Source organism: Phyllostomus discolor, chromosome 1 (genome assembly GCF_004126475.2).
Source record: "Phyllostomus discolor isolate MPI-MPIP mPhyDis1 chromosome 1, mPhyDis1.pri.v3, whole genome shotgun sequence".
Taxonomy (NCBI): domain Eukaryota; kingdom Metazoa; phylum Chordata; class Mammalia; order Chiroptera; family Phyllostomidae; genus Phyllostomus; species Phyllostomus discolor.
In genome coordinates this window covers 50,229,074-50,247,740 of record NC_040903.2, presented here as the reverse complement: position 1 = coordinate 50,247,740, position 18,667 = coordinate 50,229,074, and positions in this window count along the sequence as shown.

Genomic DNA, 18,667 nt, shown 5'->3' with positions numbered 1-18,667 from the left:
TAGCATCGGCAGCTACATAACATCATCCTCATGGGAAACTAAGGTTCAGAGAGACTAAGCAACACACAAAAATCTCAGTTACTGTATGGCAGTCCTAGAATTCAAATGCAGTTCTTTCTAACTCTAAAATCCTGGCCTTCCTTCACACTACCTGTAACATTAGGTAAGAAACTTACCCTTGCATAACAAGAGTGTATATCTCAATTGGTCTACATCTGCTTATAAAACATGAGGTAAAATTATAATAGCTTCATCAGTTGAAATGAGGCCAATCTCAATATATAATTCTAAATAAAGCCCAACCCCTTTGTTTGGCATTCAAATCCACCCACTCTGTAGGACCACTACTCCCGTGACAGAGGTTTGTAGTCTGAGGTACATTCGTCCCCTATGTTAGGCATGCCCAGCCCTTCTTCTGAGCCTTTGCTTATGCTAGTCCTCTCCCATTCCCTTTATTCCCACTTCTCATCCATCTGATTCTCACTCTTGCTTCAGGAACTTGCTCCTTACGACTTTCTCCGCTTACCTCGGACTTTCTGTTTTTCTCCAGAAGTTACTGTTGTGAGTCTCTCACTTTCCTCTTGTTTACCCTTCCATTATTTGGGAATTTTGCAAATGCATATGCCATTTTCACATGACTGGATAGCAATTTTTGAGGTCATGAGTTGTCATAGGTAGATAGATATGAAATGACAATATTCATATCAGATATAGACTACACAAGCTGAAGATGTTTTCACTGTATGTCAGGTAAATGATCCCTCTCCACCTCCAACCTACACAAGCTCTGGAAATAATGTATCACATCCCTGCCATTTCCTTTCCTAAACTATAAAAAGTTAAAAGGTTGTTTCTGGAAATGTGATCTTGGAGTGAAAAAGGGGAGGATAAGAAGAAAAGGGGTAATATTTATGCTTTTGTAGACTGTTCTATCTTCAAACAATGTTTTAATAATAAAAATTTTGCTATCTGTGACAAGACAGCAGTCTCACCTTTTGGTCACCAAGATAGAGAATATTAAGATTCTATTGGTCTCCCTAACAAAGAACACGTACATTTCTATTAACTACCAGGCAATGTTAATATCAAATATATATATATATTTAATCATAAGTAAATATCTATCCATGAGTATGAAGTCTTAATAAAATTATGTCAAACTACTTCATAGAGTACTGTACAATTGATTATGTCAGTCAGTATAGCAGCCGGATCTTAAGCTATAAATATTAAAAAAAAATTTTAATGACTAAAGAAGTTTCCTTATATAATCAGCATTTTCAAAATCTTTCTGTAACTTAGGGAACAGTTATAAAGTTTAGTGAATAAAAATGTCATAGGAAAGAATGAGAATTCCTGATTATAACAAGGATGGTAAATAACTTCATCTCAGATACAAAATCTGAATGACTGGCAGTGGCTGTCTAGGCTCCAGAGCATGATGCTAAGGAGAGTCCTGGGGCTGGCGTCAGGCTCTGTCATATCATGATTGATTAGAAATGTCTGCCATAAGTGCAGAATTGTAAGGGAGAGCATTGTGCTATATAGTGTTCTCCCTTATAAAATTGGACTCCCTTATAGTACCATTGCTGAGATTTTGCCAGTTTTGGTTTTTCTTTGGGGTCAAAGATGAGTTTAGTCTCAGGAATGTTGACTTCCTAATATCAATGCAAGCATCAGGAAAGGATATATGAAAACTTCAGTGCTTTTGGATGCTCATAATGGGATATAACAACAGTAGATTGTACACAGTGCTGTGGAAGTAAACCAGACCTCTAAAGGGTTGTGCAAGGGCTGGGGGAGAAGGCACCTGCTGATTTCCATGGTGTGAATACTCCCACTGTGGCTGATATCAAACTGTCAGCATGAGAACATTAAACACAGAGTTGGGAATGGATCTACATAGTTCAAGCTAGCACTAGAGGGCTACAGCATATCACTGATTGTAGATGCACTTCTAGGGTTGAATATGCAGAGTAAATGCTTGGTATAGAATGAGGACAGGCACAAAGACTTAAAGAAAGGCCAGGAGTACCACAGGTACATCAGCTGACTACAGCTGGGAAACGGTGTCAGGTCTAAGTCATAGCTGAGGTCAGCATTTTGAAGTTCTAACCATATAAGAATAAGTTCCAATGCCATCTTTCACAAAAATACATTTTACTTTACCAATTGATATGATGTTCAAACGTTCCTGGGTCATATGCTGAGGCAGCATGATATGTCAGTCAAGTGCATGGCTTCTGGAGCCAGATGCTGTAAACTTGAATCATCTCTGCCCTGTATCAATGCTCTATTCTTCAGAAAGCTACTTAACTTCTTTGTGCCTCAGTTTCCTCCTCTGCTAAAATAGGGATATTAATAGTTCTTATTGCATGGGGGTCTTATTTACGATGGAACTAGTAACTGTAAAGGACACAGAATGTATCTGGTGTGTTGAGAATACTGTTTAAGTGTTTGTAAATAAAGGTACAAAAATGTAGATTTGAAACTTTAACTAAAACATCATCAGTATATAAATTTGCCTTTGAACTTAGAACAGAGCAACATGATAATCAAGATCAAAATGATTATGGGACTAACATTAACTTCACATTTATAAGCATGACTTAACTTTATTGTCCTTTTATATTATCCCAATAATTTGGAAAGATAATGGGAATAATAATTATAATAACAAATATACAGCAATATTTTAAAGTGCTATCATATAGTTATTTAGAATTTTATGGCAAATTTTGTGGAAGGCAAATATGTATTTTTTTTATTTCTACAAATTCTATTTCAAATTGTGAGTGGGAACTTCTTTTATGTTAAATACATTATTGAACTTTACAATATCAGAAATTTATAACTTCTAAATCTAGAATACATTATGTATATTATAAAAGGCATTGTTTCCCTATTAGAAATCTAAGAATCCTTTCATTTTCCAAACATAAATCCATGAAAATAAAAAGTTCTGGCTGTGGTCAAGCTCATTATACCACAGGGTCCTGTTCACCTCAGCACTAGATTTCTAAACCTCTGCATCAATATAAATTCCACATTTGTCAAGTTGTTAACCGAAACAAGTTAACAGAGGGGAGAAAGAACCTTTCCTGCCAGTTCTATTCAGTAGCATGTTAATCAGATTGCAGTAATAAGTATGAAACAATGCATGCAATTAGCAGTAGTTAATTTGAAACTACTTCATGTCAGTTTCTTTCAGAGCAATAGGTTAGTAGAGTAATTATTTATTACCCTGAGGACATGATCAATGATATCCCTCCATAATAATGTCTGCAAAACGAGGAGCATCCTCATCTGCATAAAAAGGAAGCTATAGAAACTGATCTTTTTCAGCTAAACAAAAGCAAAAAAAACCTGTTTCTAAGCTGTTTCTGACCATTTCATCAGTAATGATAGATAAGCAAACCATTTGTTACACTTTTATTTTTATGGTAACACAATGCTTGGGCAGGGGGGAACCCAGCATTGCTGATTTAAATCCACAAAGCCTAGCTTTATTGAAAAAGGAAAAAATGACCCATGTCTAAATGTCATCCTAGTCTTTAATGTGTATGTGGTAGGCCCTCCCACACACATAGTAATTCACTAGTCCCTTAGCTGGTGCTTGGGGATAGAATTTATGGGAAGCCCTGAGTGATGACACATGGTTTACACAGCTGAGCCTTGGTTGTCCAAAGGCAAGGAAGAGATGCCAGGTAAACCAGGTGGCCGAAATTAGATGGTGTGTTTGAATAATTGGGAAGGTTGTATTCAAGGCTACCATCTTGGCTCTCTGAGTTCACTGTATATTGGGTAAGAAATCCTTTATGTTTTCATATCCAACTAATTTACCTTGTTGTATAAAATACCCATCATTCTGAGAAGGACCAGAAAGAACTCGCCTCAGGACAGTGGAAGGCAGGGAACTACAGAATGGATTAGGCTGGAAAGGACAGTTCCAGAATTTGGACAGGTTAGAATGACGCATAGGCCTCTGCATGACCCAAAAAGGCCCCATTTATTTGGAGAATGGCATTCCCAGGCGTCAGGCAGCTCACAGTCTGTACAGCCTATACCTGAGGAGAATGAACCTGAGATGAGAGTTTAGAGGAACACTTTACATAAAACAGGTAAAAACATTAACTGTGATGTCTGAGGGAGGTATCAAAGTCAAAATCCAGAGTCTGAAGCCTGAATGGAGGAAATGGGCAGGTTTTCAAAGGTGAGGCAAGGGTCTACAAATATTATTTAGTTGGCCATTTAGGAAAACATCATAGGTCTCATAGGTCAAAGATAAAACTCAACAAATAAAATTACCAGTTGTGTACCTTGTAACCAGACAGCCAGTATAGAATAGTATGTAGAAGGACACAACCACTTTTCAAATGTATACAATGGGAATGATAACTTTTTAATAACATAAAAATATTTTAGTTTTAAGAGTATTGAAAGTTTTACATGAGAATTGTATGTGTGGTGAACTTCTATGTTATTACTGCCCAGACCTTCCTTTCTGAGGAAGACTGTTCCCCGTGCACTCCAGACTTTAATGGGTACACTATATATAATATCCTTGGTCACATTTTATCAGTCTGAGTGTGGGAGCCACCTGCCCTGTTCGGCCAGTTCGAGTTCTTTTGTGTGATGCATTGCATTCAAATAGGGAAAGACAGTAGCATCTGGTGTGGTACCCAGGAAATGTGAAACTACGAGCTGTCAGCAGCCACGTCCCCCACCATATGGAGGAAGTGGTCTGCAGTAGCACAGAATAGAACTGCCACTTGGAGAGGAGAGAGAGGCTCTGATGGCATCCAGATCCCTGACTTTATCATTCCTGAGACCCAGCGGAATCTTTGCCCTACATGTGGTCCAGTCAACTCTTCCTTCAATGTCATAATAGAGTAAGGAGAAAAAGGCAACGTACTGAATATAAAATCCTACTGAGCTCAGAGCTTACAGTTCTTTGCACATAAGTACTTAATTGTTTTTTAATAGTTCCAGGTATATTAGTTGTGCCTTACTAAATATTTTCTAATTCTTTGAGGTAAGATAATATGTTGTGTATATACCAGCATTCCTAACAATATCTACTATGGTCCCATGTTAAAAATAATAACCCCAAAAGTATTTACTTTTAACTTTTCAGAACTCTGGGTTACCACTTAGTACACTAAAAGTAATGACTTCCTAATAATATGCCAAGGAGAGACAGGATTTAAGGTACCTCTGAGGAGCCATTACCACTTTTTCTATCAGATTGGGCACAATATTGGTATCAATTCATGTGTTACTAATTTGCCAAGAATGGTTTCTATTCAAGAAAACCTGAAGCATAAAGGGGAATTTTAGGTATGTTCTTAGTTTATCGACTAAAGTAGTGATAAATAATGATAATAATAATAGTCAAATCTCAGACATCGAAGCAGAAGTTTCTAAGAGTCAAGTTGTTGAGCTCTTTCAGACTTCTCAGCTAGTTAATAAGATAAATACAGTTAGCAGCAATAGAGAAATGTTTCCTATTTGATTTTATTAACTGATTGGTATGAATTAATGCATTAGAATATTTGATTGTGTCATAAAATGTGTATATGAGCATCATGATTCAATTTAATGTACCTATTACTGGTTGATGTGCCATTATATTAGGCTAAATTAAAAGAATTTTATGGAAAAAATTACAATTAAAGACTCAAAATTGATTGCATTCATAACTTAAAAGAAGATATTCTGTTCCATTAATATTTTGAATCATTATAATAATATATCAGAAAACAATGTGGGAAACTTGAAAGGTAGACAAAGTAAAGCAAAGATAACAAGATTAAAGAGTCAAAAATAAAGTCCACTTTTCATGTTAAATTCAAATTTTTCTCTTTCATAAAATTTTTTAGAAACCCAAACAGAGTTAACAGCTTATCTCAGCAAGTAAGTTTTAGATCATATCGTCATAAAAGAGATTAATTTTCTTTCTTTCATCTTCCAAATTACAAAAAAATACATCTTTTTCCAAATAAGGCATGTTAATTCATTAAAATGATGTTTTCATAAATAATAATATGACACTTTGAACAGACCATATCAATTCTCATAATGCAATATGTGCTTTCTGAATGGTGGCTCACCATCCCAATTTGGCCAAAACAGAGGATTCTGGGACATGGGGCATTCAGTGCTAAACACAAGACAGTCCCCCTGGCTAACTGGGATGGTTGGTCATCCTTTATGCAAATTATTTGCCTTTAGACATCAACGTAAATATTCAGAGGCTGATTGGGAAAATGTGATTGCCCCCTGAAGATGGAAGTCTGCTTCTCTCTCATCATAAGTAGATGAACAGTGATTATAAGTAGTTTACCATACAGAAGTATGGCACTGATATGTTGAAGTTTCTCCTAAGAATTCTTATTTCTCTTACTTCTAAGGAATGTCTAAAGATTTCTGATCAGATAATGTTCTTTTTTTTTCTACTGGGAGTGTGGTTCATGGACCAATAGTATTAATAGCACTTACAAATCACTAGAAGTTCATAATCCCAAACTTAAATACAGACCTACTGAGCCAGAATCTGCACTATTAAAAATGTCTCAGGTGATTCATATGTACACTAAAGTTTGAAAAGCACTGCTCTAAGCTCCCTTGCCAGAATTTTCTAAATGGACTCCAATTTTTTCCTACTGTCAGTTTTCTTCTGAATTCCTGTGTAGTCTACTATAAAGCTAGTACAGCCTCATTAGTGAAACTGCAATTAATTTGGGATTTGTAATCATCTGACCTGGGTTGTACTAACGACCTGCCCTACAAACTTTGCCCTACATTTGAAGAGTTCTCTAAGCAGAAGGGCATAGTTAACCAATTAAAAAAAAAACTAACTCTTTTTATTATGTATCAAGTTGCTTTTCATAATTAATAGATGTTACCTGTAAATCAAAGTAGGCCTGCCTAGCAGAAGCTTTTTTGGGAAATGTTTCGTTCGTAGACAATTCAAATTAGTTAAAGAAGGAAAGCTGCTTGGAATTGAGTAATATTTATGCAGTCTTCCCTAAGTCCAGTTGTGTTGTTTCATTGAACATTTTAGAAAACTCTTATCTAATTAGTCAACCTCATTTTCCATTCTTAACTAGGACATAAAACTGCAAAATTGAGTGTAATTTTAGAGTAAGCCATATTCTTTTAGGTCCCCTTGCTTTGCCATTTTCTTCTTGGAAACCCTCTCCCTCCACCCTCAATCCCCAAAATTGTAATCTGCCTGGAAACCTCATAGTCTTCATTCAAATGTCCCATGTGACCAACCGTCCAGCTTTAGATTCCCCTCTAGTGCATGTTGTCTCTTCATACAGCTTCCTCCTCTACTACCTTTGAACATTTACTGCATTGAATTATTATGGCTTGAGAAAGAGAGATCCTCCAAAAGGGTAAGTGAGTCCCGGAGGGAAAATTAACTTTGTAGGCTTAGCACTTAACTCAGGATAGGGGCTGAAGAGATATTTGTTGAATCCCATGAAGCAACAAGAAATTGAGTGAATGAATTAATAAGTTTTAAAAATGAAAACTCACTAAGAATGAACATTTTGCATTTTTATTTACCTCCTAAATAAATTCTGTCTCAGAAGAACCAGAAGAGAGAAGGGATATTGATACTTGTGTCTACAAATCTGATGCAGACCCATCATTTCAGTACACATAGCACATCTTTTTTTTGAGGCTGACACTGAAGTAAACTCATTCTCCTGGCACAGTCTTCAAAGTTTCCTGTGTTTAAAGACCCAGCCCTTTTCTCTGGCACAGTTCAGTTTGTTCTGTGGTTTGCTTTATATCCACTAGTCCTAATCCATGACCACAGGGCACGTGCTGGCCTGTCTTTCCCATCACCTTGTAAGTGCATATGTGTATAGTCTTCAAATGGGTTACATTGTTACTTGATTGAAGACTGAAGCTTGAGATTTGTTAACATTGAAAAAAGTGATATTTAAAATTTACAAACAGATGTAAACTTGGAGGATGAAGACTTGAGTTTAACTTTGGAGCAAATTACACTTTTGGAGACAATAACTTGAATGCAAGTTGGTCAATGTGAATTTAAGTATTTGCTTATATTTGTTGGAGAAGATCTGTAAGTAGTTATTTTGGAGTAATCAAAATGTACTATCCTAAATCAAAAAGTATAGTGTTCTGTTTAGCAGTATAAATTAGATATATTTTAGTATATTTACATCATCACAGATTTTGGAGCAGGAATTGAATCTCAAATACCCACAGACAGTATGCCGATAAAGCAAATTAGCAGAGTGAGCTCGGTGGGGCCTGGAGTGACCCAAGAGTTCATGATCACATTATAGGGGACATTTCTACTCTGCCTCATAGGATTATGACCATATAGGAATATAACTTTAAGTTCATCGTATATTTTAATTTGTACAAAGAATCTAATGTTCTAGATACTTACACAAAATCTCTATTTAAATGTTGACAGGTAATTGAAACTTTTACAAAACACTATATAAGCTAAATAGAATATGTCTGCAGAGTTGATATGAACCACCGGTTTATAGCCTTTGTTTTAACAGAATTTTTTTCTTCAAAAAAACCTGAAGACAGGTCACACGGATTCTGGAAAGGAACCAGATGAGGCCCCATGCAGTGTGACCGGGAGTGGATTGTTAGTGTTTCACTCATGGTGATTAGGTGAAAATAAGTGATCCAAACTTTCAAAAGTGTACTATGAAACTGTAACCATTGTTTTTGTAAGGACATCTACACCTATATGGGTTTTCCCCTACAGAGAAAGCTGTTCCAAATGTGGCCACTTTTAATACGGAATGAAAGTTTCTCTGTGTTATACTTCATGCCCATCATCCCTGAGTTTCATTTAAAGTTACAGCCTGGTCTCTTTTGTGCATTAGGGAATAAAAAGGTGTCTCTGTTGTATTTTGGGAAGAATAGCCAAGGGAGTAGTGTCCTTTCCCTAAGACCATCCTGGGAATTCCAGCGATGACTACAAGTGAAGAAATGTCCCCAGAAGTGGAAGAGCTGGCGGGAGCAGAGGCATCAGCATAGTTATAGGTCAATGAGGCAAGAAATCCCAAGAGAAAGTGTTCCCATGAACAAGCCCTTTGGGAGTTCTCCCTACCTCCAACCACAGAAGTGCAAGCATACCAACAATCTAATTCTCATGGTTACACTTAAAGGGGAGTCATGCCATATTCACATGTGTACAAAAAAAATTGTGCTTGGTGTTGTAGTAATTCCAGGCTGATAAAAGCATAAATTATATGGATTACATTCTGTAATATAAATATTTAACTTCATAATATAATGCTTTGAATTTTGGGAGAGCTCAATGAACAATGTTATATAGTTGTAAACCAGCATCATGATTTTACAAGAATGAAGTACGAAAGATGGGGCACATCAATCTTGTGCCCCATTCATCAGAGTTACCCTTACTGCTTTTGACCTTGATACACCAAAAACACTCTGTCTTCTCCCTGCCCTTCCAGAACTTCCTTTATACTGCCTCACACCCAAGCATACAAGATACAAGGTCATTTTAACAAGAAAAACTGAATAGGTTTTATGAACTATATGAATAGCAACAGATAGTATGGAATATGTCTGAATTAAATACTTTCATATCAAAATATTGGAGTGATCATCTTTTGCTTTTTAGTAATATAATAAAATGTCCTTAAAAATGAAAAGATAGCATCACAAGATGACCACGAATATGGGGTCTAGGAAGTTTTTCACTTATGGGTTTTATTTCTTTATTTGTAAGATCAGTTCTACTTGTTGCCAAGTGCCCAGAAATCCCATCATCTCCTTCTTTTACCTGCTCTGCAGACATGTCCTTTCCACACCAGTGTCAGAAAAACCCCCGATGCTTAGTTCTTACATTCCTGTGGCACAGAGCATGTCTTAGAGTGAGAAGAATGACTGAAACAGACAAATAAGAAATGGCTGACCATCATTTTTAATGCCTTCTTTTTGCCCACTTGATCAAAATACAATTTGAGCAATGATTGGACTCTCACATGTACGTGTTCATTTCTGCTGCATTAGAGAAGCAGTCTGTTACCCAAAAAGTCAGTATAAGAGGCAATGCGGGATTTTTAACTCCCTCTTTGAAATGTTCTTGTCTCAGTCTACATGCTTTGCTATTTTTTCTGCTGGAATATTAATGAAAGGACATCTCCAACTAGTTATTCAATTGATTGTTGATTGCCCATTTCACATCTTTAGGGAATTCCTCTTTTGTGCCACTTTACTGAGAAGCAGCATGTGGCCCACTGCATGAGCTTGGGGCAAGAGGAATCCTCAGGACAAGTCAGCATCACTAGAGGACCTCACCTCTGTAGGAAGGGAGTTGGAAAGGGAAAGACACATTGACTTCTATTCAGATCACACTGACCCTGTTCCTTTCTTCCTGGGTGATAGAAACGATTAAAATGGAAATCTAAACTCCAAGGGGACCAAAAGGGATAGGTCACTAGCCATCACTCTGAATATTAGATACTATTTCTGCACAATTTACCCACCCACACTGTGAGACCTGGACCTGGAGGGCTAAGTTCTTACACATCTCTAAATGATGTTTGTCTTACACTGAAAGGCTAGTATCATAGCACCTACATTACTCACCGACCATACCAAAGTTTAGTGTTATTGTTTTCATTTTGATTGGGGGAGGGCTACGTTTGGAGGTTCTTTCCATTCTAGCAACCAAAAAAGACCAAGGTGACTTTGGTGAGGAAGTTGCCTTGTGATACTATCATTATCAGTAATTAGCCACAGTTAGTAAGCTTCTATTAATCAAATCTGCATCTGGAAAGACTTTCACTAATTCTGTCAGATGAACGGTGTTGTTTGCAAAATTGGAGGCAAGGGAGGTAACACTGTATAACTTTACAAGCCAACCAAAGGAAAGAAGAGAAAATCTTACCATTAATGCTTAGATAATCTTACTTAATTAAACCTATTCTCTATAAACCTCTATATAATATCTACATATACATGCAGAATTATTAAAATTATTCTCTTTAAAAAAATTGGAAGCACCAAAATAAACTATTTTAAACTATTCTAAATACACTCCTTTCATATGCTAGTTAACGGGATGCTATAGTAAATGTCTAAGCACACTGTAAATAAACAGGCAAAGATGAAAATTTTAGTTTTGGGGCCTGTGAAATCTTTCAGTAGCAAAGCACAGTGGCTTCCTAGGCTTGGATTTGTAATTATTTTAGGGCTTGCCTTTTCTCAGAGTGAGAAGCAAGATGAGTGGACCATGACCTCTCAAATATTTTCTTCTCCATATCAGAGCATTTGCCTATATTCTTTTCTTCTTACTATTTCCTTCCCCTACAAAGTTGAACTGAAATTTGGCTCTCTCCCAAAGCCATTCCTCTCATCAGAGCATCTTCCCCCACACCCCGATCACCACAGCTGCAGAGGTGTCGTGGGTGTCCCCCTCGCTCCTCGTGGTCAGGTTCATTACAGGCTGCTGTCTTTCTCTTCTCGCTGAAATCCTCTGGCTCTGAAGCTGATGCCATCAGAATATCGTGCTCTGTTCCTCCTGATGCATTGGCTCAACTTGCCCCCACTCTTTAAGATCTCAGCCTCTGGTTCACTGCCATTCTCCCCTATGCTATTGTTATTCAATTCTGAATTATTTTAACATTCATGAAGACAATATTTCCAATAACCTGGCCATTCATTCATTAAGAAGATATTTACTGAGGGCTTAAAAATGTTTCAATCACTGTTCTAAGAGTGGAAAAATATGAGTAAAGCAAAAAGCAAAATCACTGCTTTTAAGAGAATATTGAAGTGGAAGACATAGACAAAAAATGAAACCAATAAATAAATATATAGTACTTCAGATATAATCAATTCTAAGAAGAAAAAATAAGAAACCAGAGAATAAAAGATACATAAGCTTTTTGTGTTTTGGGATCATGGCAGAAGTTTGAAATTTTAAGAAATATGCCCAGGGAAACTCTCACTAAGATGACTTCTGAATAAGGACATGAGGAAACAGCAAGTACTAAGTCCTTGCTTTTGATTCCTTGATTCTTTTTTCCTCCAACAGTCTTGTCTTCTACCCTACCTAAGCACCGTGTTCCTGTGGTCATACCTTAGCTCTTTTCAATACCAAGAAATGCACCTCTCTGCCCACTCATTTTCAAGCATGCCAGCTCTCTGATCACCACAGCTGTATCTGCAGCCTCACTCTCATGCCTTCCAGCTCTCACAGTCTTACAGCCAGGTCAGGATCTGTAGTTAGTTGTCTGATCAACATTTTTTTTTACTTCTCACCCCTATGTATTTACAGTTCTCCCTTTAATTAGTTGATATGCACAGCCCATCATTAAAATCACTCTCTTGTATATAGTATAAACTGTCATCTATTTTGCCCAGTCCTTTTATTGTACTCACTTGGCAGAATCCCAATCTTGAAAGGTAAATGTGGTAGATACTTCACACATTCTTCAATGTGGTCAAACCTCTAGTAATTCCTCTGACTGCCTCAGTCTCAGTTAAGGATCACATATCCAATGTTATTTGTGAAACTGAAATTCTGCATATCCCCAACTCCTCATTTGCCAACCAACCTATTGTACTTAAAGTGTACATACTTTGCCTCATCTTCTCGCAGCTAGAAAACAAACCATGACTTTCTTTAGGACAAACCTCTCCTTTAATAGACATCCCTATAACAAGCATCCCTTATTTTTCCATCTTACTAAATTCCCCTCTGGCTTATAAACATGCTTAATTTCCCACCTTTTAAACAAAAATGAAAACAAAATCTCTTAACCTCATATCCCTCTTCAACTACTATACCATTTCTCTGCTTCCCTTTACAAAAAAAAAAAAATCTTCAAAATAATCCTTGTACACACTGTTCCCAGTTGCTCTCCTTTTTTGACCCTGGAATCTACCCAGATTAGACTTTTGTTGCCACCACTCCAAAAAAATCTCTGGTCAAAATCTCTGTTAACCTGTATCTTGATAAATCAAGTCTTGGGCTCATAGTTCTTATTTTATTCCATGAATCTGTGCATTCCACATGGCTGTTCACTCCCTTCTCCTTGAAGTGCCTTTTTCAGTTGGCTTCTGGGGCACTACTCTGTGTTCTCCTTCCATCTCCTTTACTATCCTTGTTTATTTTACTTTTCTGTTTTCCTATCATCATATAATACTGGGTTTTCTTTCCACTAACACACCAATTCAGCCATAATTCATGGGTGAATCCCCTCTTGGGCAAATCCAAGAACTAATAACTGCTCCCACACCCCAGGGAACATAAAACCAGACACACCAAAGCTAACAGGGAGGTTCAGGGCACCTTTACACCAGAATTCCTGCTCCCGGCACAGCAATATATAATCAGGAAGAGACTCCACAACCAAGCAGCTTCTCTCAGGGGAGGAAAGAAGTTAGTTCATGCATCTAGCATGACACCTTTTCTGAGGTGACTCCCCAGAGGACTTGCTAGGTCAACCAAAAGAAAGGATAAATAATCTTAAACACAGATCACTGGAAATAATTCAATCAGAGAAGCAAAGGAATGAAAAAGTGAAGAGAGCTTAGGGATTTATGGGACATCAGAAAGTTGATCAATATACACAGGCATACCTATTAGAAGGAAAGAAAATCACAAGGATTTCTAAAAAAATAAAACAAGACAGCTAGAACTAATGAATGAGTTTAGTAAGGTCAAAGAACATTAGTTCAACACAAAAAACTGTAGTACTTCTATCCAAAATACACAAAAAACCCTCTTAGAACTCAACAATAAGACAAAAACATATAAAACTAAACATACTCTTACCATATGAACCAGTGATTACGTTCCTTGGTATTTACCCAGAAAAGATGAAAATTTATGTATACACAAAAACCTGCACATGAATGTTTATAGCAGTTTTATTCATAATTGACAAAACTTGAAAACAACCAAGATGTCCCTCGGTAGGTGAATGAATAAACTATGATACATCCAGACAATGAAATATTTTTCAGCACTGAGAAGAAATGAACTATCAGGTCATGAAAAAATAAAGAGGCAACTTAAGTGCATATTACTGAGTGGGAGACACCAATGTGGAAAGGCTACATACTGAGTAATTCTAACTGCATGACATTCTAAAAAAGAAAAAACTATAGAGAAAAAAATCAGTATAAAGTAAAAAGATTGTATCAGTGGTTGCTAAGATATATGATAGGGGACCCCCCAAAAAATGAAATTTATTTATAAAAATTGTGAATTTATTATCATATGTTTAATCTTTAGTCTATACCTTCAGTACTTTCAAGGTACTCTCCATTTGATGCAATACACCTATCAAGATGTTATTTTTCCCACTGCTTAAAACAATTTTTGAACTTGTCAATTTTAATGTCTTTTATGCTTCTGCTCTTTTTTGCTTCATCTTGTCTAAATTAGCAAAATGTTTCCCTTTGAGGACTTTTTGTCATCCAAGAAAACAAAAAGAAAAGTCATTTGGGGCAAGATTGGGTGAATAGGGAGGGTGAGGCAGGTGAGTCATGCTGTTTTTGGTCAAAAACTATTGAACACTCAGTGTGGTGTGGGCAGGTGTGCTCGTAAGTCGCCCAGCATGAAATAGGCAAACTCGGTAAAAGAGTCTTCAAAAAAATTCACTGAAGCTGAAGGCAGCCTCTGACAACAATGCCAGCTGGTGCACTGATACAGATGGGTTCCTAGAACACTCACCTAGAGGGGGAAGCCTGTTCTACAAGGGGACCTCCCTCCAGAATTAATTGTCCAAAAAGTATCCAGCTGCATAATATGAAAGTAGGCCAAAATGTTGCTTATTTTCTACTATTTTTAATATTAAAATGGCAACACAGAAATTCACCAATTTTGATAAGTTTTTAATATTCATGCTAATATATTACAACTGTCACAATACAATGTACCAAAATTGTTTCAAATGAACTTAAAGACAATTTAGCACAATTAGAGCCATTGTATGGGAAAACTAAATGAATTTTTGGGCCAACTGTATATATATAAGACAACAAAGCACTACTAGAGCCATCGTATGGAAAAAGCAAAGGGAATTTTTTAGCCAACACTATATATAGATATGAATGAAATGTCTTACATAGAGAATATATTTTTAAAAATTCCCAAAATGCAATAGTAAGGAAAACAACCCAATAAAAGTGGGGAAATCATTTGAACAGACACGTTATAAAATAAGACAGACATATAAGCATCTCACAAGCACATAAAAATAGGCTGCACATCATTAGTCGTCAGGAAATAAAAATTAAAACCACAATGAAATTCCACTGCATATGTTAGAATGACTAAAGTTGAAGACCGACCATATCAAGTGTTTACATTATTGAGAAGAACTCAAACTTTCATACATCACTGCTAGGAAGGTAAAATGGTACAGCTGCTTTAGAAACAGCTTAGTGGTTTCTTGTAAAGTTAACCATACATGCATTGTATGACCTGGCAACCCCATTTCTAGGTATTTACCCAGGAGAAATAAAAACACATGTCTCCACAAAAAGTTGTAAACTAATATTCATAGCAGCTTTATTCAAAGTAGCCAAAAATGAAAACAATTCAAGTATTCATCAATAGGTGAGTAGATAAACAAAATTTGGTATATCATACAATGAAATATTAGTCATCAATAAAAAGAAATAAACTAATATATGCACCTGGGTGAATCCCAGAAACATTATGCTGAGTGCAAGACTTCAAACAAAGGAGAATATATTGAGTGGTTTCATTTATGTATCACTAGAAAAGACAAATCTAATCTATATTGATAGAAAGCAGATTAATGGTTGACCTTGAATGGGATTTGAAAGGGACAGATTCCCTGGGCAGTGGAACATTTTGGAATATTTTATATATTTTTTGAATCTTTCTTTTTCTGTATCTACTGTAGGTCTATGCATCGTTGTTACTATGAGACTTACATAAATCATCTTATATGATCTACTTTAAGCTGATAACCATTTAATTTCAATCACATATAAAATTCTACCTTTTTACTTTGTCCCACCCAGATTTTTATGTTTTTACTGTCACAACTTGCCTCTTTGTATATTGTATATTTATGAAAATGAATGTTTTGAATGCTTGCATCACTGTCTCCACATTTGAAGAACAAAGTATCTCCTTCAGCCTTTACTGACCAGCTTTGGGAGAGAGAAACCTTCCCAGCTAGGCTGGGCAATCTTAGGCTTTCTCACACTTTTTCTATGAATACACTTAATCCAAAGGTTTTGTTTCCTTTTTGAGGGAGAATCCCTAAGATTTTTATGCCTTCAAAGCCAAGCAAAGTGCTGACAGCTTTCCTTTGTTTTCCCCAATGTGGTGCCGAATGCCTAGATTTGTGTGCTTTTTCAAAATCCCACTGAGTTGGGTTGGCTTTCTATGCATGCTCACTAGCTGTCTGCAAAGACTTGTTCTCACCATCTTCAGGGTCATGTGCAGGGAGCCAACCATGAGGTGGCAGTATCTGTGGATGAGGCACATGAAGCATTAGGGGTGTCTATGTGTCATTTAGGGGTCTCTTCAGGTAATGTATCCTGATGGAGTCTGCAAAGCAGTATCCACCTCTTCTTGTTTCATTCAGAGTCTTGGCTGCTGCTCTTCCATCACTTCACTGCCCAGCAGTCACACAGCTCAAGACACAGTAGCCTGGATGGGCTGAGAGAGAAATGAGCCTCTCTGGGAGCCAAGCGCTTACATGCTCTCACTTTCACCCATGGGGAAGATTATGGGCTGAGAAGGTCTCTCATGGCACTGAGCTGGGCCACCTAAGAGGAGGGATGATGCAGGTGAAGTGAACCTGTTCCTCTTACCCTGCTCAATGCACTCACTCTAAGACTGTTGTCCCGGTCCTATGTTGTAACATTTCTGCCAGACTCCTAAACATCCACAAATTCCCTCTTCTATATAATTATAAAAATCAGTGTTCTTTGGGGGAAGATGCTAAAAAAATATTTTATCATTGACTATGTCACAAAAACATGTATTTCTATATTTTAATTGTGGTGAGAGTTAAATGGGTATATAAACTGGTTAAACTCATTGAAATGTACTTATAGAAAAAACATGTATTTCTATATTTTAATTGTGGTGAGAGTTAAATGGGTATATAAACTGGTTAAACTCATTGAAATGCATATACTTAAAGTATATGCATTTTATTATATGTAAATTATACCACAACCAAGTTGATTAAAGAAACTCAATGTTCATGTTAATAAGACTCTTGCTTTCAGAGACTAAGTGCATCTTAAACGTGAGCGACACCAAAATTTATCGGCTCATATGACCAGTATAACTCACAGAACCAACCTATAGGGAAGGCAGGAGGAAAACCTACCTCACATAAAACAGGAACCAGAATTCAACATTGACAGGGCTCTCCATTTTTCTTTTCAAGACTATCTCTATGTTCTTCCTTCGGCTTCTCTAGCTGACCAAAACAAGGACAGCTGACAGCTTGTGAACTTAAATTCTGACAGCTTCATGACCAAGAAAAATAATTTTTCCTATTGCTTTGGATTTGAAAAATTTTGGAAAAAACTTTGATTGGCTTAGCAAAGGTCATGTGGCTAACTCTGGACCAATCACTGGACCAGTCACTGTGCACGAGTACCTTTAGTACTCCAAAGGCTGAGAGTACTATGATTGGCCAGTATGGCCACTATGATTGGTAACTATGATTAGTTACCACAGCCTGAGGTAACTAACGATTCCTTAACGAAACACTCTGATAAAAAAGGCACAGTTATATAAGAAGAAAATGGATACTTTCAGAATACACATTAAAGCCAGAAGCAAGAGAGAGGAAGGTTTTTAAAGAATCATTTAAAACTAAAAATTCATTCCTATTTGTTTATCTAATAATGAGCATTAAAGAAAAATATTTCAGATTCTCTTGGTTGTGTCCATATGGGACAGCAAATTCATAATGCATTTGTTTTTCATCTCTAAACTTATCTACCAAGAATGTGAACATATTAATTTGCCAAAAGTTGATTAGGTTTTCCTACACATTATAAAGCAAGAGAATAATTGTTCTCATAATTGCTTAATTGTATAAATGGAAAACTTTAAATGTGCAATTTATAAATATATAATTGCTTCGTTCAAATAAAGAAGTAAATCCACTGAGACACCACCAAATCCCCTTTTATTTGCATATTGTAACATTGCTACCCTGCTGGATTCCTTTTCATGAGTTGGGTTACATTCACTGCAGATGGTACATCTGACTTTAGAGCAGGTGTTGTTGCGGGTCTGGACCACAGCATCTCAATGCTTATCACCTGGACAGTTTCCAGCCACAGATTGGATTTGAATTGTTGAGGAGATTGTCAGGGAGATTGATAGTGTGAGCCATATTGGAATTACGTATGATAAATGACACAATTTCCTCCACTCTTCACAAAAGACAAGCTGTGAATCATAAGATTGTTCCCTTAAACTTGATGAGTATCTCCTTCCATGTGTAAGATGCCTAAAAACACATTCACATCCAAACCGAGGTCATCTGAACAAATTGGAGCACCTAAGCTTCACTGACTCACAAGTAGGATATGGAAACCAACTGAGAACAAGCCAAGATATACAGACTCGAAGGACATTTGTGGTAAAAAACAAAATTCT